Raw genomic sequence first — 15,801 nt, 5'->3', positions numbered from 1 at the left:
GGGGGGGGGGGTGAGGCAAGGGGAGAGGAGGAGATAGGGACAGGGGGCTGGGGTTAAATGCTTCCCCAGAATGAGGGCTGTCCAGAGGGGGAGACTGACCCCGAGCGAAGCTTCTGGTTAGTGTCTGTGTTGTGTGGGTTTATTATGTTGTAGACAGATCAAATGGTAGTTATACACATAACTAACTAAAGCAGTTGTTATATAGATCAGATCCTAGATTTCTTGGCAGATAACCTAGTGGTATGTGATCAATGGTGATCCACTGGTGGCTAAATGTGAGTGGAATTTAAGCACCACTACTATCAGCGTCTTTTACTAATGTCAGCCAAATGCTACCATACTGATCACCATTACCTACACTGTGTTTGATAAGAACTACAGGAATGACAAACATGACCTGCATGTTAATACGAATGTGAGCTCTACTTCAGCAAACACTGCCTGAATAAAAAACCTTTATTATTACATTTCTAGGTATTGTTTTTACATTTTGTCTCACAGAAGAGAGAGCAAATAGTAGAGATAAAAAGAGACATATATAAAGAGAGGGATAATAGAGCGGTAGACATGCGGAGAGAGAGATAAAGAGAGTGATAAAAGAGAGAGATAAAGACAGAGATAAAGAGAGAGGACAATGAAATGGAGGGAACAGAGATAAAAACCTTTCTTGACAAACAAGCCTCGTCTACAGACGTTGCTCCTCTATGACGCCACTGGTCTCCATAGTAACCTGTTGGCCTGTAATAGCTCTCCCTGCAGCCACCGCATCCACCCGAAGGGACTGATTGGCTGAGTCTGTCTCACACACACACACACACACACAAACGAGTTGGTCTCCTGGTAGCAGTGTTCAGACCGACTGGGATCCCAGTGTATTAATAGAGACCCCTGTCACACTAGGGAGTTTCTACACACATACACACACACACTCGGAATGTGACAAATGTAAAAAAAAATATATATATATATATTATATATATATATATATATATATATATATATATATATATATATATATATATATATATATATATTTTGAACGACAAGAAAAACTCATAAAATGACGAGTGAATTCCCAATGCAGATAGTCCTGCGTATGACCGCTAGCAGACAGCCAGTCATCACTACCCACCTTCCTGCTGTACCCCACCCTCTCAGCAATGATAACAGTTAATGCCGTTTTTAGGTTCTCTGACGTGTGCCTCTCCTGCATGTTCTCAGTGGTCAGTACATGTCTCATCAATGTGATGGCTCGGTGCAGTAATGGATGACAGCGTGTTGGTGTTCCTAGACGTCCAACAATCTTTTGTTAACGCCACGTATGGGGTGTTTGAGAGCTCGCGCTTCGTACCTGCAGAACAATCATTGTACAAATTCTCCATCCAGGCCGTCACGGTTTACCGACATGGCATCTTGTAGTCGGGTTCTAGATTGGGGCATTGAAGCCAACATCCTCTACCATTGATAATGGCTGCATATCAACCTCAATCATGTCTGTAATCAGCACTGTGATTTTCTCACTCCGTCTCTTATCGCACTGCTTTCGTGTGAAGATCCGGTCTGTCTGTTGTTGGGGGCCTGCCAGCAGTGACTTGGGTCTCAGGGTCCCTCTAGAGTTGGGCCCTATCCAGATTTCCATACCGTGCCTGTGCCATCCGGTAGTGCACACAAGGGGCACATATTTATTTTTTTCAAAAGTAAAAAAAAGCCCCAAAAACATCACTTATCAGAATGCTAACAAGTAAATGCTAATTTACTACTAGGACAGACAACCCAGCTCAAAAGTTATGTAAGAGTTATGCATCTCAAAACACTATTTGCAGAACGCACACAACAAATATTAGGCAGCAGGGATATTAATCAAGGAGGGTATTGTCTCTGCTGCTGTTACCAAGAAGCTTGATCGTGCAAGCTAACTTCAGCCACTTAGCGACAGTGGTTGGTCCTTTAAAAGTTGCAGCATACTGCGGTGCAGCTTGCATGGTGCCGCAGAATTCTATGGCACGTTATTTAAGTGTGAACCACTTTTACCATTAATGCTAGTTAGTACTAGCTTGACCACCAGAGGGCATCTTTGAGAAGCATCTAATAGCCTTCTGTTGCATCTGCTCCTGCCACGCCCTCTACTGCTCATCATGTGTCTCCTTGACCTGCCGCCACTCCCCCAGTGCTCTCTCCCTCTCGCTCTATGTGTGCGATTCTGTGGGCGGAAACAGGTGTGCTGGAGTCAGAGCAGATCCCCACCAGCTGCAACCTGTTCCATAATCAATACCTCTACAAATACTCAACCCTGGCAATTCAACACTGCCCGGGCTTCCCCTGGCCTGCACTCCATCTTCCCCCTGTGTTTCAATAAATACCTTGGTTACTTCATCCCAGTCTCCTCATCTGAGTCTGCTCTTGGGTTTCCCTGTTCCACTCTGCGTAACACCTTCAATAGTGGCTGTACTAGAGAATGCAGGCACGCGGGAGACTGGTGTTCAACTCCCCAACGGGGAGGAAGGAGTAGGCTGTCCTTGTATATAAGAATTTGTTCTTAAGTGATTACATGTGTGTTATGTCATAGATGCGATGTCTTCACTATTATTCTACAATGTAGAAAATAGTACAAATAAAGCAAAACCCTGGAATGAGTAGGTGTGTCCAAACATTTGACTGGTACTTGCTTAATTCATTTTATGTTGTTTCTATTCCAAGAAAAACTAACATGCCCGGACGGGAGTGGGCTACAGTACTAAGGTAAGAGCAAAATAATCCTAACAAAATACAATAAAAACCTTAGTGTAACAATCGTTTTAGTAAGTAATACTGAAGTCATACACAATTATCAGTTTCTATTCAGGTTTATGTACCCCATTCATTGTCAGTTAGAGACACAGTAGGACCCAAAAACATAATCAGTGTTTTTGGGTCCCCTTAGGACCCCTTGTGGTGGTCTGGAGCAATAAAGTGGTGACGCAGGGTACCGTACTAAACCACAAATGACCTCTAAGTACCACAGCACAAACACAAAACTTTTAGTGGAGCAACCACTGTAACATTAGCAAGTTAGCAAAACCCAGCTGGAGAGAATTTATTTGGAACATCTTAGATAGTTAACTTAATAGTTATAAGATACTGTTTTTGCTGGCAAACATTACAAGTGAATTTCGAACAAGTATAACTTCATCACCTCACTTAAGTTGTGCTGCAGGAGGGACTCACCTCACAAAGCTCCCATTGTACTCATTGTGCTTCTTTGTAAACAAACATATGACTGGCTCAAACCCGGTAAGCTTCATAATGAAAAATCTTCATAATGAAAAAGCCTCATAATGAAAAAGCCTCATAATGAAAAGCTTCATAATGAAAAATTATCTAATTGAGGAAATGAAGAACGCAATCTGCATTATCTATTACCTAGTGCAGTTGACTGCATGTATTTCTTTAAAAAGTACTAATAAAAAAATGCTAACAAAATGCTAATGAGTGTATTGCAAACATTCTGTACAGTTTCTGACCTAAACAATACAAGTATACAAGTAACTCAAAAATGCTACTCAAAGTTTGCTGCACGAGGAACATGAATATTAGCCAGCAAGGCTCTTGATCCAGGAGGGGATTCTGCTGTTACCAAGCGAATGCTTGATTTTGAAAGAAGCTAAACACTTAGCTAGATAGCTAACTAGCCTCTAAATGCACAACTGCAGAGGATTTAGCATATTTTAGACAGTTAACTTAATAGTTATAAGATATTTTACATTTATTTAACTAGGCAAGTCAGTCAAGAAAAAAAAATCTTATTTTCGAAGACAGCCTAGTGGGTTAAACTGCCTGTTCAGGTATAGAACGACAGATTTCTACCTTGTCAGCTTGGGGATTTGAACTTGCAACCTTTCAGTTACACTTTCACCACTCTAACCACTAGGCTACCCTGCCACCACAGCATTTAGTTGTGAATTCCCTACTGTAATTAGATTACCTGGCTCTTGCTACACAACAGTGAGTGTCTCACAAGGCTCCGGTTTCTTGTCGTTGTGTGCTTGTAAACAAACATCACGTGACACGTGACTGGGGACTACCGTAAACTACATAATGTGACAGATTAAATGAAGAACACAATGTTCTTTATCTCCTAACTTATTGCACAAGTTGAATGCTGGTATTTGCTTCAAAAATAGCTACAAATACTCAAAGAAATAGTTATTAACGGTATTGAAAAACCATCCAGTGTCCTTTTCCAAATATCCCGGTATACGGTATATACAGGATATACCGCCCAAGCATAGGTGCCTCCCTTTCAGATGGTTAAGCACAGCACCTGTACTGCCACTGTAGGTTAATTGCATCTTGCACAGTTTGCATTTCACCACCTTCTTATTTAACTTATCTTCTCTTACTAACAATATAGCATCGTTAGGTATTTGTTTAATAGTTATTTTTCCCTTTACTGTAATCAACGGGACCGGTTAGTGTCACACCCTGATCTGTTTCACCTGTCTTTGTGCTTGTCTCCACCCCCCACCAGGTGTCTCCCATCTCCTCATTATCCCCTGTGTATTTATACCTGTGTTATCTGTTTGTCTGTTGCCAGTTCGTTTTGTCCGTCAAGCCTAGCGTTTTTTTACCTAAGCGGTTATCCCTTTTCTCCTGTCTTTTTCTATTGTTCTTGTCTTCCCGGTTTTGACCATTCTGCCTGCCCTGACACTGAGCCTGCCTGCCTGCCTGCCTGCCTGCCCTGACACTGAGCCTGCCTGCCTGCCTGCCTGCCGTCCTGTACCTTTTGACTCTGTTTTGGATTAATGACCTCTGCCTGCCCTGACACTGAGCCTGCCTGCCTGCCTGCCGTCCTGTACCTTTTGACTCTGTTTTGGATTAATGACCTCTGCCTGCCCTGACACTGAGCCTGCATGCCTGCCTGCCTGTCGTTCTGTACCTTTTGACTCTGTTTTGGATTAATGACCTCTGCCTGCCCTGACACTGAGCCTGCCTGCCTGCCGTCCTGTACCTTTTGACTCTGTTTTGGATTAATGACCTCTGCCTGCCCTGACACTGAGCCTGCCTGCCTGCCGTCCTGTACCTTTTGACTCTGTTTTGGATTAATGACCTCTGCCTGCCCTTGACCTGCTGTTTTGCCTGCTACTGTTATAGTAATAAACTTTTGTTACTTCAACACTGTCTGCATCTGGGTCTTCCCTAAAACGTGATAGTTAGTGGTAGAACGCATCTCCAAACAACTCAGCTGTCAAGACAAAATGTGAAACAACTCAAGTGGCTAGTTCAGCTATTTATCAATAAATGGGTGGGTTGTTAGTTGATCCGACTGCAACGTTTGATTAGAGCGAGCCTGTAACTCCACTCCCTATCACATCTCCTCACATCTCTCTCCATCGCTCATATGACTTGCTGCTATTTACACTACCGCTACTATGAGAACTAGCTCAATGGCAATAACATTTGCTACAATGCCATAAATGTGCATAATATCTAACAAGGAAAATATGAAATGACAATGCACGTTCTGTCTGAACAAATGTGTGCGTTCTCACTTCTCAAACTACGGGAAGATTTCAGACAGGCTGAAGAATTCTTGGTCCCCCAACATACAGGATCATTCTTAGGTTGCTAAACCCATTGCTAACCTTAGGTTGGAGTCATTAAAACTCCATTGCTAACCTTTATTACGCATTTAAAACACTTCGATCTTTCCCATTTTTGACAATCATCTACAGTTGAAGTTGTAAGTTTACATACACTTAGGTTGGAGTTATTAAAACTCGTTTTTCAACTAATCCACACATTTCTTGTTAACAAACTATAGTTTTGGCAAGTCGGTTAGGACATCTACTTTGTGCATTACACAAGTCATTTTTCCAACAATTGTTTACAGACAGATGATTTCACTTATAATTCACTGTATCACAATTCCAGTGGGTCAGAAGTTCACATACACTAAGTTGACTGTGCCTTTAAACAGCTTGGAAAATTCCAGAAAATGATGCATTACATTACATTACATTTAAGTCATTTAGCAGACGCTCTTATGGCTTTCGAAGCTTCTGATTGGCTAATTGACATAATTTGAGTCAATTGGAGGTGAACCTGTGGATGTATTTCAAGGCCTACCTTCAAACTCAGTGCCTCTTTGCTTGCCGTCATGGGAAAATCAAAAGAAATCAGCCAAGACCTCAGAAAAAAAATTGTAGAACTCCACAAGTCTGGTTCATCCTTGGGAGCAATTTCCAAATGCCTGAAGGTACCACCTTCATCTGTACAAACAATAGTACACAAGTAGAAACACCATGGGACCACGCAGCTGTCATACCACTCAGGAAGGAGACTAGTTCTGTCTCCTAGAGATGAACATACTTTGGTGTGAAAAGTGCTAATCAATCCCAGAACAAGGACCTTGTGAAGATGTTGGAGGAAACCTGTACAAAAGTATCTCTATCCACAGTAAAACGAGTCCTATATCAACATAACCTGAAAGTCCGCTAGGCAAGGAAGAAGCCACTGCTCCAAAACCGCCATAAAAAAAGCCAGACTACGATTTGCAACTGCACATGGGGACAAAGATTGTACTTTTTGGAGAAATGTCCTCTGGTCTGATGAAACAGAAATAGAACTGTTTGGCCATAATGACCATCGTTATGTTTGGAGGAAAAAGGGGAAGCTTGCAAGCCGAAGAACACCATCCAAACAGTGAAGCACGGGGGTGGCAGCATCATGTTGTGGGGGTGCTTTGCTGCAGGAGGGACTGGTGCACATCTCAAGACATCAGTCAGAAAGTTAAAGCTTGGTCACAAATGGGTCTTCAAAATGGACAATGACCTCAAGCAGACTTCCAAAGTTGTGGCAAAATGGCTTAATGACAACAAATTTTGTTTTGGAGTGCCATCACAAAGCCCTGACCTCATTCCTATAGAACATTTGTGGGCAGAACTGAAAAAGTGTGTACGATCATGGAGGCCTACAAACCTGACTCAGTTACACCAGCTCTGTCAGGAGGAATGGGCCAAAATTCACCCAACTTATTGAGGGAAGTTTGTGGAAGGCTACCCGAAAAGTTAGACCCAAGTTAAACAATTTAAAGGCAATGCTACCAAGTACTAATTTAGTGTATGTAAACTTCTGTCCCACTGGGAATGTGATGAAAGAAATAAAAGCTGAAATAAAGCATTCTCTCTACTATTATTCTGACATTTCACATTCTTAAAATAAAGTGGTCATCCTAACTGACCTAAAATGGAATTTTTACGAGGATTAAATGTCAGGAATTGTGAAAAACTGAGTTTAAATGTATATGTAAACTTCCGACTTCAACTGTAATTCGACTATCACCTGTCAATTTACGGACACGACTGCAGCCACACCAGTAAATAGCTAACCTTACAGAAACTCTGTTGTTACACCGCAAGTCAGATGGCTCATTGCCAAAAATTGTTAATGTTAAAAATAATAACCAGCTAATGTTAGCTAGCTATGTTGGCTATTAGCTCCTATATGATATCTTAGCACCATGTTTATCAAGCCAGGTAGCTAGTAGAGTAGCTAATATTGCTAGCTCACACCACAGATGAAAGGGTTAATTATCATAATCTTTGCTAACAGGTCACAGAGCTATCTGCTTAGCTAGCTAGCTTGCTTATTGCATGCATGTCCTGTCTTATTATTAGTGAATTAAACTAAACTGATATTTGCAACAGGAGTTTGATTTTGGTAATTGTGTCAATTCATCTGTTTCTCAATACTGCACCTTTCTGTTGAAGAATGAGCTCACTTGCTGCTAGGTAATGATGTTGATTTTCCCAGCAAGACATTCCTCTGCATTGTGCAGTGCTTGTAGCGCAGGCGGTAAGTGGCGGCTGGCATAGCAGCAGTGTTGCCATGTAGAGGGACTATCGGCAAGGCCGATAGAGAAGGGAGATAGTCGATAGACTAGAAAAGGCAAATATCAGCCCGAAATATCGGCCCGGACGATTTTCGGTCGTTTTCTAGTACAAGGCCTTTAATTTGATACATTCACTGCTAAAATGGACTCAATTTGACAGCCAACATATTTCATGTTAAAAAAATTCTGTGACTCCACAAATGGTGGTCCTCAAAAGCGAAACTGAAAAGTTTGGGAACCGCTGGCATAGGTAATTATGCTTGTATGTTCCATATTCTCTCATGTTGCTATCACATTAGCGTGATTTAAAGAGCAACGGGAATGGATGTTTAATCAATCAATGTTCCTTCTTATCTCGTTTGACTAATATAAATCAAGTGATATATGAAGATGATGTCCCTCCTCCTTTCCCATATCTGGGCATCAAACGCAAAATGAATGATTTTCCACCAGCAGGCCTCATGTTTGATTTCTTCCCATCCTCAATGTCTTTCTCTCCTTTAACCAAATACTGAGTGTTTATCTGACCTCTGTGGATTTCTGCAGATGTTCACAAACAACTCTTGGTAGCACAATGGAAGTTTACTTGAAACATCTCCTCTTTATTTCTATTCTCAAAACACTACTACAGTTGGAGTAGTAAGTGGATACAGTTGCAGTAGTGTAGACTAAGTAGTCGAGTAATAGTAGATTCAGAGTATTAAATAGTCACATGTACAGAGGTTGCAGGTGTGATTGCAGGGTACAGTGAACATCTTAGGCTCTGAGTGAGTAGTAGTGAGTAGTAGTGAGTAGAGTATAGCTGTAGTAATAACTGACAAGTGAAGAATAGTAGGAGCAAGTACAGTAGTGGTATAGTATAGTATATTATAGGACAGCATAGCATATTTATATCTATAGTATAGTTCTTACCGGACAGACGGAAGGGCTCTGAACTGGGAGGAGGCGGCACAGTGGAGGGCACTGGACCACGGTCTGTATGGAGAGAGAGAGAGTAGTTACAGTAATAACACATCTCATTATTGGGGATGGCTCTAATGCCTCCAGGGGAAAAACACTGAAGTGAGATTAAGTTCACACATCCTGAAATACTCATTACTGCATCTGAACATTTTAATCATACCTCTCCCTCTGCCTTTCTGCAGAATCTACTTTTAATAACAAGCTGCAAGGTCATAAATGTTCCCTAACCAGGAATGACTGCTGGAAATGAGCTGGAAAAATCACACAGCTAGCGCTGCATCTGCCGATTAGCAGACAGAGAGAGAGCGACAGGGGTAGAGCGAGGGATGGGGGGCGAGTGAGAGAGCGAGGAAGAGAGTGCATCCCAGAGTTAATCGTTTCCTATTCAATGGGCATCTCTACCTTAACAGTATGCAATTGACTTCACCTCTCTTCCCCTCTGCTCTCCATCTCTCCTCTCTGCCACTCTCAGGCCAGTCACAGGCCAGTCACAGGCCTTCTCCACAGCCCGTCAAAACAGCTCCATGTGGCACGTCAAGCAGTACCACTCAGTAGAGTGGCTTTCACAGGCCTCTCTAGTTGGAGAGCAGTTTGTTGAGCCGCCAGGCAATCTAGGCATGTCATGTATAGGCTGATATTTATGTTAGACAGTGAGTGTTTTGGTGGGAACATGGTACTAAACCATCGGGATGGTGAGATAGAGGGGGAGAAAGAGGGATTAGAGAGAGAGAGAGTGTGAGAAGGGGGGGGATCAGTGTCATGGAAAGACTGTTTTTATGAAAAGATGGCATTGAAAATCAGCTCCCTGTTTTTGTGATAACTCTGACAGCATTTAGACTGTTAGATCAAATGGACTAGGCCAAGTCACCAACTTAAACATGTTAGAACTCTAGTCTTGTACCATGTTCCATCCTCCTCTTCCTCCTCTCATTTCACAGGACATCTCTCCATCAATCTCTTTACTGTCTTCCCCCTCTCTCTACAGACAGACAACTCTCTCCATCAATCTCTCTACAGACAGACAACTCTCTCCATCAATCTCTTTACAGGCAGACAACTCTCTCCATCAATCTCTCTACAGACAGACAACTCTCTCCATCAATCTCTCTACAGGCAGACAACTCTCTCCATCAATCTCTCTACAGGCAGACAACTCTCTCCATCAATCTCTTTACAGGCAGACAACTCTCTCCATCAATCTCTCTACAGACAGACAACTCTCTCCATCAATCTCTCTACAGGCAGACAACTCTCTCCATCAATCTCTCTACAGGCAGACAACTCTCTCCATCAATCTCTCTACAGGCAGACAACTCTCTCCATCAATCTCTCTACAGGCAGACAACTCTCTCCATCAATCTCTCTACAGGCAGACAACTCTCTCCATCAATCTCTCTACAGACAGACAACTCTCTCCATCAATCTCTCTACAGGCAGACAACTCTCTCCATCAATCTCTCTACAGACAGACAACTCTCTCCATCAATCTCTCTACAGGCAGACAACTCTCTCCATCAATCTCTCTACAGACAGACAACTCTCTCCATCAATCTCTTTACAGGCAGACAACTCTCTCCATCAATCTCTTTACAGGTAGACAACTCTCTCCATCAATCTCTCTACAGACAGACAACTCTCTCCATCAATCTCTCTACAGGCAGACAACTCTCTCCATCAATCTCTCTACAGGCAGACAACTCTCTCCATCAATCTCTCTACAGGCAGACAACTCTCTCCATCAATCTCTTTACAGGCAGACAACTCTCTCCATCAATCTCTCTACAGACAGACAACTCTCTCCATCAATCTCTCTACAGGCAGACAACTCTCTCCATCAATCTCTCTACAGGCAGACAACTCTCTCCATCAATCTCTTTACAGGCAGACAACTCTCTCCATCAATCTCTCTACAGACAGACAACTCTCTCCATCAATCTCTCTACAGGCAGACAACTCTCTCCATCAATCTCTCTACAGACAGACAACTCTCTCCATCAATCTCTCTACAGGCAGACAACTCTCTCCATCAATCTCTCTACAGACAGACAACTCTCTCCATCAGGCACAACAGTGGGTTTATTTTTAGGCCCAGCCAGTGTTATTCCAGGTAACATCATCAGAGGGGTGAAGTGTCAGGCAGGCAGCAGAGATTCCTGTTGATCAGTCTAGCAGATAAGAGGTTGGTAATCTCAATCCCAACACACACGGGTAGCTAGAGGGAGATATACATTATCAGTCAGGCATGACACAGCTTTAAAATCAATCACAGCCACATCTACGTGGGAAACCAGTGTAGGCTGGAATAAGAGACTAACGGCAGACACGTGGGTGCACAACACGTGAGCTCAACACGCAAACGCAAATACACTCACCTTCATTCTCTATCTCTCTCACACTTCAAACAGCCTATTCATTTCACTCCTCCTGTTCTCTTTGCCACACTTGACAGACACAGACAGAGAGACAGAGAGACAGACAGACAGTAAAATACCTGCAGACTTCAGTAGTGAAATATAGAGCTGTGGGTTACAGCAATAAAACTACCCGCCTTGACTGAAATCTGTCTGTCTGTCTGTCTGCCTGCCTGCCTGCCTGCCTGCCTGTCTGTCTGTCTGTCTGTCTGTCTGTCAAGAAAGGAGAGAAGTAGCCCATGTCTCCAGATAATGACAATCTCCATCTCAGAATGTGTCACATTAGGACGTGCTCTGACAGCAACGTCCTGCTGGGACTATTAGTTCCTACTCAAACACTGACGGAGAGAGAGGGACACACACATTTCTCAAGTCCTTCCATCATCCCACAGTATGGCCGGCTCTGAAGGGACCTTATACAAACGCCATGTTCTTATTGGAGCATGGTTCTGGGAATATCCCGCCCCGTACGTCACCCTCCAGCTGCCTCCCATAGGACAGCTGGGGTTCTGAGAAGGTCATGGAGGGGTCAGTAGGTCACCATATTGAATATTGCTCTTCTAAAGATAGACTGTGGAGGAGTGATGGGGTGAAGAGGGCAGGGGAGGAGTGACTGATGGGGTAAGAGCTGATGTAATAAGGATGTTAGTCCATCTCTCAATACTCTCATCCCTGCATTACCTTCTCTCCTTTCTGTATTACAAGGGTCAAGAGTATTTCCTGGTCACATGACCTGATCAGGAAAAGTCTGTAGCCTATAGGTCTAACCTGAGACATATTTTTTCCTGGTCAGGAGAAATACAAGCATCATATTAGTTCCACTGCCAGATCAGATCAGTGATCATTGAGCAGAGAGGAGACGACTCAGACGAGGAAAGGAAACTGGGCGAGAGATGTGGCGAGAGAGCTGATACTTTGACATCAGCCTCTCTTGCTATTAGCAATGCTTCCTAGGCACAACTCAGACACACGTATTCCTAGGCACTACTCAGACACACGTATTGCACTGTATTGTGTAGTATTAGCTTACTGTATATGGTGAGAGGCTCGGTTAAGGCTTTGTGGCATGTGAATGGGGCTGTGTAGTGTTGGGGCTGTGTAGTGTTCTCATCTAGCATCATGGATGTAATGTACATCATGGTGTTGCCAATACAGTGGTGTACATCACAGGTTGGGCAACTGGCGGCATGGGGCCCCATTTTGTAGGCCTGCAGACCAATAAAACAAACATAGTTTTATTGTAATTATCTTTTTTGGGGGGGGGCTCAGTCGGGGTCTCAACTTACTGTTGAGAGTTAGAATAATAGAATACATGTGGTTGTGCATCAGCACTCACTCAATTAGCCCATGACAGCAACAATAATACAAAAATAAACTAAAAATAATAATACTACGGTCCCGGGTTCATATCCCGGGCTGTGCCACAACCGGCTGTGTTCGGGAGTCCCATAGGACGGCACACAATTGGCCCAGCGTTGTCCAGGTTAGGGGAGGGTTTGGCCAGGGGGGCTTTACTTGGCTCACCACGCTCTAGCGACTCCTTGTGGCGATCCGGGTGCCTGTGGGCTGACCCCGGGTTACCGTTGAACGGTGTTTCCTCCGACACAATGGTGCAGCTGACTACCGGGTTAAGCTGGTGGGTGTTAAGGAGAGCGGTTAGGTGGCTCATGTTTCGGAGGACTCATGACTCCACCTTCGCCTCTCCCGAGCCCGTTGGGGAGTTGCAGAGACGAGATTGAGGGGGTAAAATACAAACAACTACAAATTATACGAATAATGAAGTTTTATGCAACATCTTTTTTAGTGCGGCCCCATTGCACCTTTTGTTTGTCTGAAATTGCGGGTTTTACACACCAGCCAAGCTTCTGGGAGAGAGCGATGGTCGCCTTTCCATAAGTTAGTCTAGTGGACAGCTATCTAAACTTGTAGTAAACATGGTGGGATTACCGACCGGGGTCGTCAGTTATTGATATACCCTGATGGGGACAGCTTGGCTGTCGAAACGTTGGTGGTTGAAGTTTTGCATCTGAGCTCCTAGAGTGTGCGGCTCTCTTTTACTTTCAAATTGATAATCAGTTACCATATTAAAAACGGCAAACATTTGCCTCCACCCTATGGCAAATTGTGTAGAATTGCAGGAAATTAACTTTCAAACGTACATTTTTTCTTTTCGTTGTCACGATGGGGGCCGCTAAAATGTTTTGCTTGCACACACACACACACACCTCGTCTAGATGTCATACTGATACATAGTATGTAGAAGTGCTTAGGAGCTGTGAATGGTGTATGTGTGTATGTGCTGTGTGTGTGCGTGTATATGCGTGTATGTGTGTGTGTGCACGTGTGTGTGTGTGTGTTTGTGTACGTGCATATGTGAGAATGTGTCTGTGCGTTTGTGTGTATGTGCATATGTGAGTATGTGTGTGCATATGTGTGTGTTTGTACGTGTGTGTCTGCAAGGTCTACATTAGGCTTTGTGAACTGAACAGTGTGTAGTGGTACATTATACAGTACATTCTTAGCCCACAATCTAGGCCTCTGATAGTGGCAGGGCACCGCAGCACGACTTTCTAATGTTCAGGCTATGTTATGTTATGCTATGTTCACTATGAGTGCAGTAAGACTCAGACTGTGTAAGAACAATTCATTACAGCTCCATTCTAGTCATAATGAAATAGATAGACCTGGACACAACAACACAACCCTCTCTGTGGAGAGCACTACACACATTTACAATAGTCTGCTTAACAAGTCATATAGAGAATGCAGATGAAGACAGAGAATAGAGAGAGAGGAGAGAGAGAAGCAGAGAGAGGCAGAGAGAAAGGCAAAGAGAGAGAGGAAAGGCAGAGAGAGGCAGAGAGAGTGTGAGTGCAATGTTTATTGTTCATTTTTATTGTTTATTTCACTTTTGTATATTATCTACTTCACTTGCTTTGGCAATGTTAACATATGTTTCCCATGCCAATAAAGCCCCTTGAATTGAATTGAGAGAGGCAGAGATAGAGAGGCAGAGAGAGATTCAGAGAGAGAACGAGAGAGGCAGAGAGAGAACGAGAGGCAGAGAGAGATTCAGAGAGAGGCAGAGAGAGATTCAGAGAGAGGCAGAAAGGGATTCAGAGAGAGGCAGAGAGAGATTCAGAGAGAGAGAGAGAGGCAGAGAGAGAGAGAGGCAGAGAGAGAGGCAGAGAGAGAGATGTTCTCCAGTGTAAAAGGAATAGAGCAGATGTGGCGGCAGGTGGCCTAGTGGTTAGAGCGTTGGACTAGTAACCGAAAGGTTTCTGGATTGAATCCCCGAGCAGACAAGGTAAAAATCTGTCGTTCTGCCCCTGAACAAGGCACTGTTCCCTGGCAGGCCGTCATTGTAAATAAGAATTTGTTCTTATCTGACTTGCCTAGTTGAATAAAGGTTAAATAACTGGTGGAAGGCTAATAACACACACACACACACACACACACACACACACAGTGCCCCTCTACAGTCTAATAACACACACACACACACAGTGCCCCTCTACAGTCTAATAACACACACATACACACACACAGTGCCCCTCTACAGTCTAATAACACACACACACACTGCGCCCCTCTACAGTCTAATAACACACACTGCCCCTCTACAGTCTAATAACACACACACACACAGTGCCCCTCTACAGTCTAATAACACACACACACACACAGTGCCCCTCTACAGTCTAATAACACATACACACACACACAGTGCCCCTCTACAGTCTAATAACACATACACACACACACAGTGCCCCTCTACAGTCTAATAACACACACACACACACACAGTGCCCCTCTACAGTCTAATAACACACACACACACACACAGTGCCCCTCTACAGTCTAATAACACACACACACAGTGCCCCTCTACAGTCTAATAACACACACATACACACACACACAGTGCCCCTCTACAGTCTAATAACACACACACACAGTGCCCCTCTACAGTCTAATAACACACACACACACAGTGCCCCTCTACAGTCTAATAACACACACACACACAGTGCCCCTCTACAGTCTAATTAGTAGCACCATTAGTGTGCAGGGAGGGAGTCAGGTCTGGTCTGGGGTTACTATCACAAGGACCTGTTTTGTAACACTTTATCCAACACTCCTGGTGCACAGCATGATCTTCATTGTATTTTGTGAATAGAATATTGGTCAGGACTACGCTATAAGTGTTGATTGCTCAGCATTTACATAACTCCATTCCGCCATCTCTTGACCCACCTTGTTTCTACCTACCACCACTAGTAACCACTGTCACGCACACAGGCACACAGACATAAACACAGAGACAGAGATTTTTAAAAGCTGTGTTTTGGTAATTTTCTGGCTAATTTGCATGGGGGTGGATCCAATGCTGGGGAATGCATCGTGTAAATCGGTGTGTGGGTGAATGTTTGTGTGTGTGTGTGTGTTGTAGGAAGGGGTCCATGGTAACCTCTGCTTTAGTAAACAACCTCCTCCTCTTCCTCTAATTACACTGCTCTGCTGCCAGTGTGTCACTCAGTATACAGTGTGTGTTTC

General features: G+C 43.6%; 1 protein-coding gene across 4 annotated transcripts in view; it reads right to left on the bottom strand.

Annotated features, from left to right (window-relative positions):
* Window positions 1-15,801, bottom strand: part of LOC135557797 (1-phosphatidylinositol 4,5-bisphosphate phosphodiesterase beta-4-like) — a 185,752-nt gene that overhangs the window by 155,391 nt on the left and 14,560 nt on the right. For all 4 annotated transcript variants that reach the window (XR_010458264.1, XM_064991420.1, XM_064991422.1 and 1 more), the window contains one exon: window positions 8,783-8,845. The gene's annotated coding sequence lies outside the window, so the exon portion shown is untranslated. The remainder of the gene's footprint in view (window positions 1-8,782; window positions 8,846-15,801) is intronic.

The sequence above is a fragment of the Oncorhynchus masou genome, chromosome 16, assembly GCF_036934945.1.
Source record: "Oncorhynchus masou masou isolate Uvic2021 chromosome 16, UVic_Omas_1.1, whole genome shotgun sequence".
Lineage (NCBI taxonomy): Eukaryota > Metazoa > Chordata > Actinopteri > Salmoniformes > Salmonidae > Oncorhynchus > Oncorhynchus masou.
This window is presented reverse-complemented; position numbering and strand designations above follow the sequence as displayed.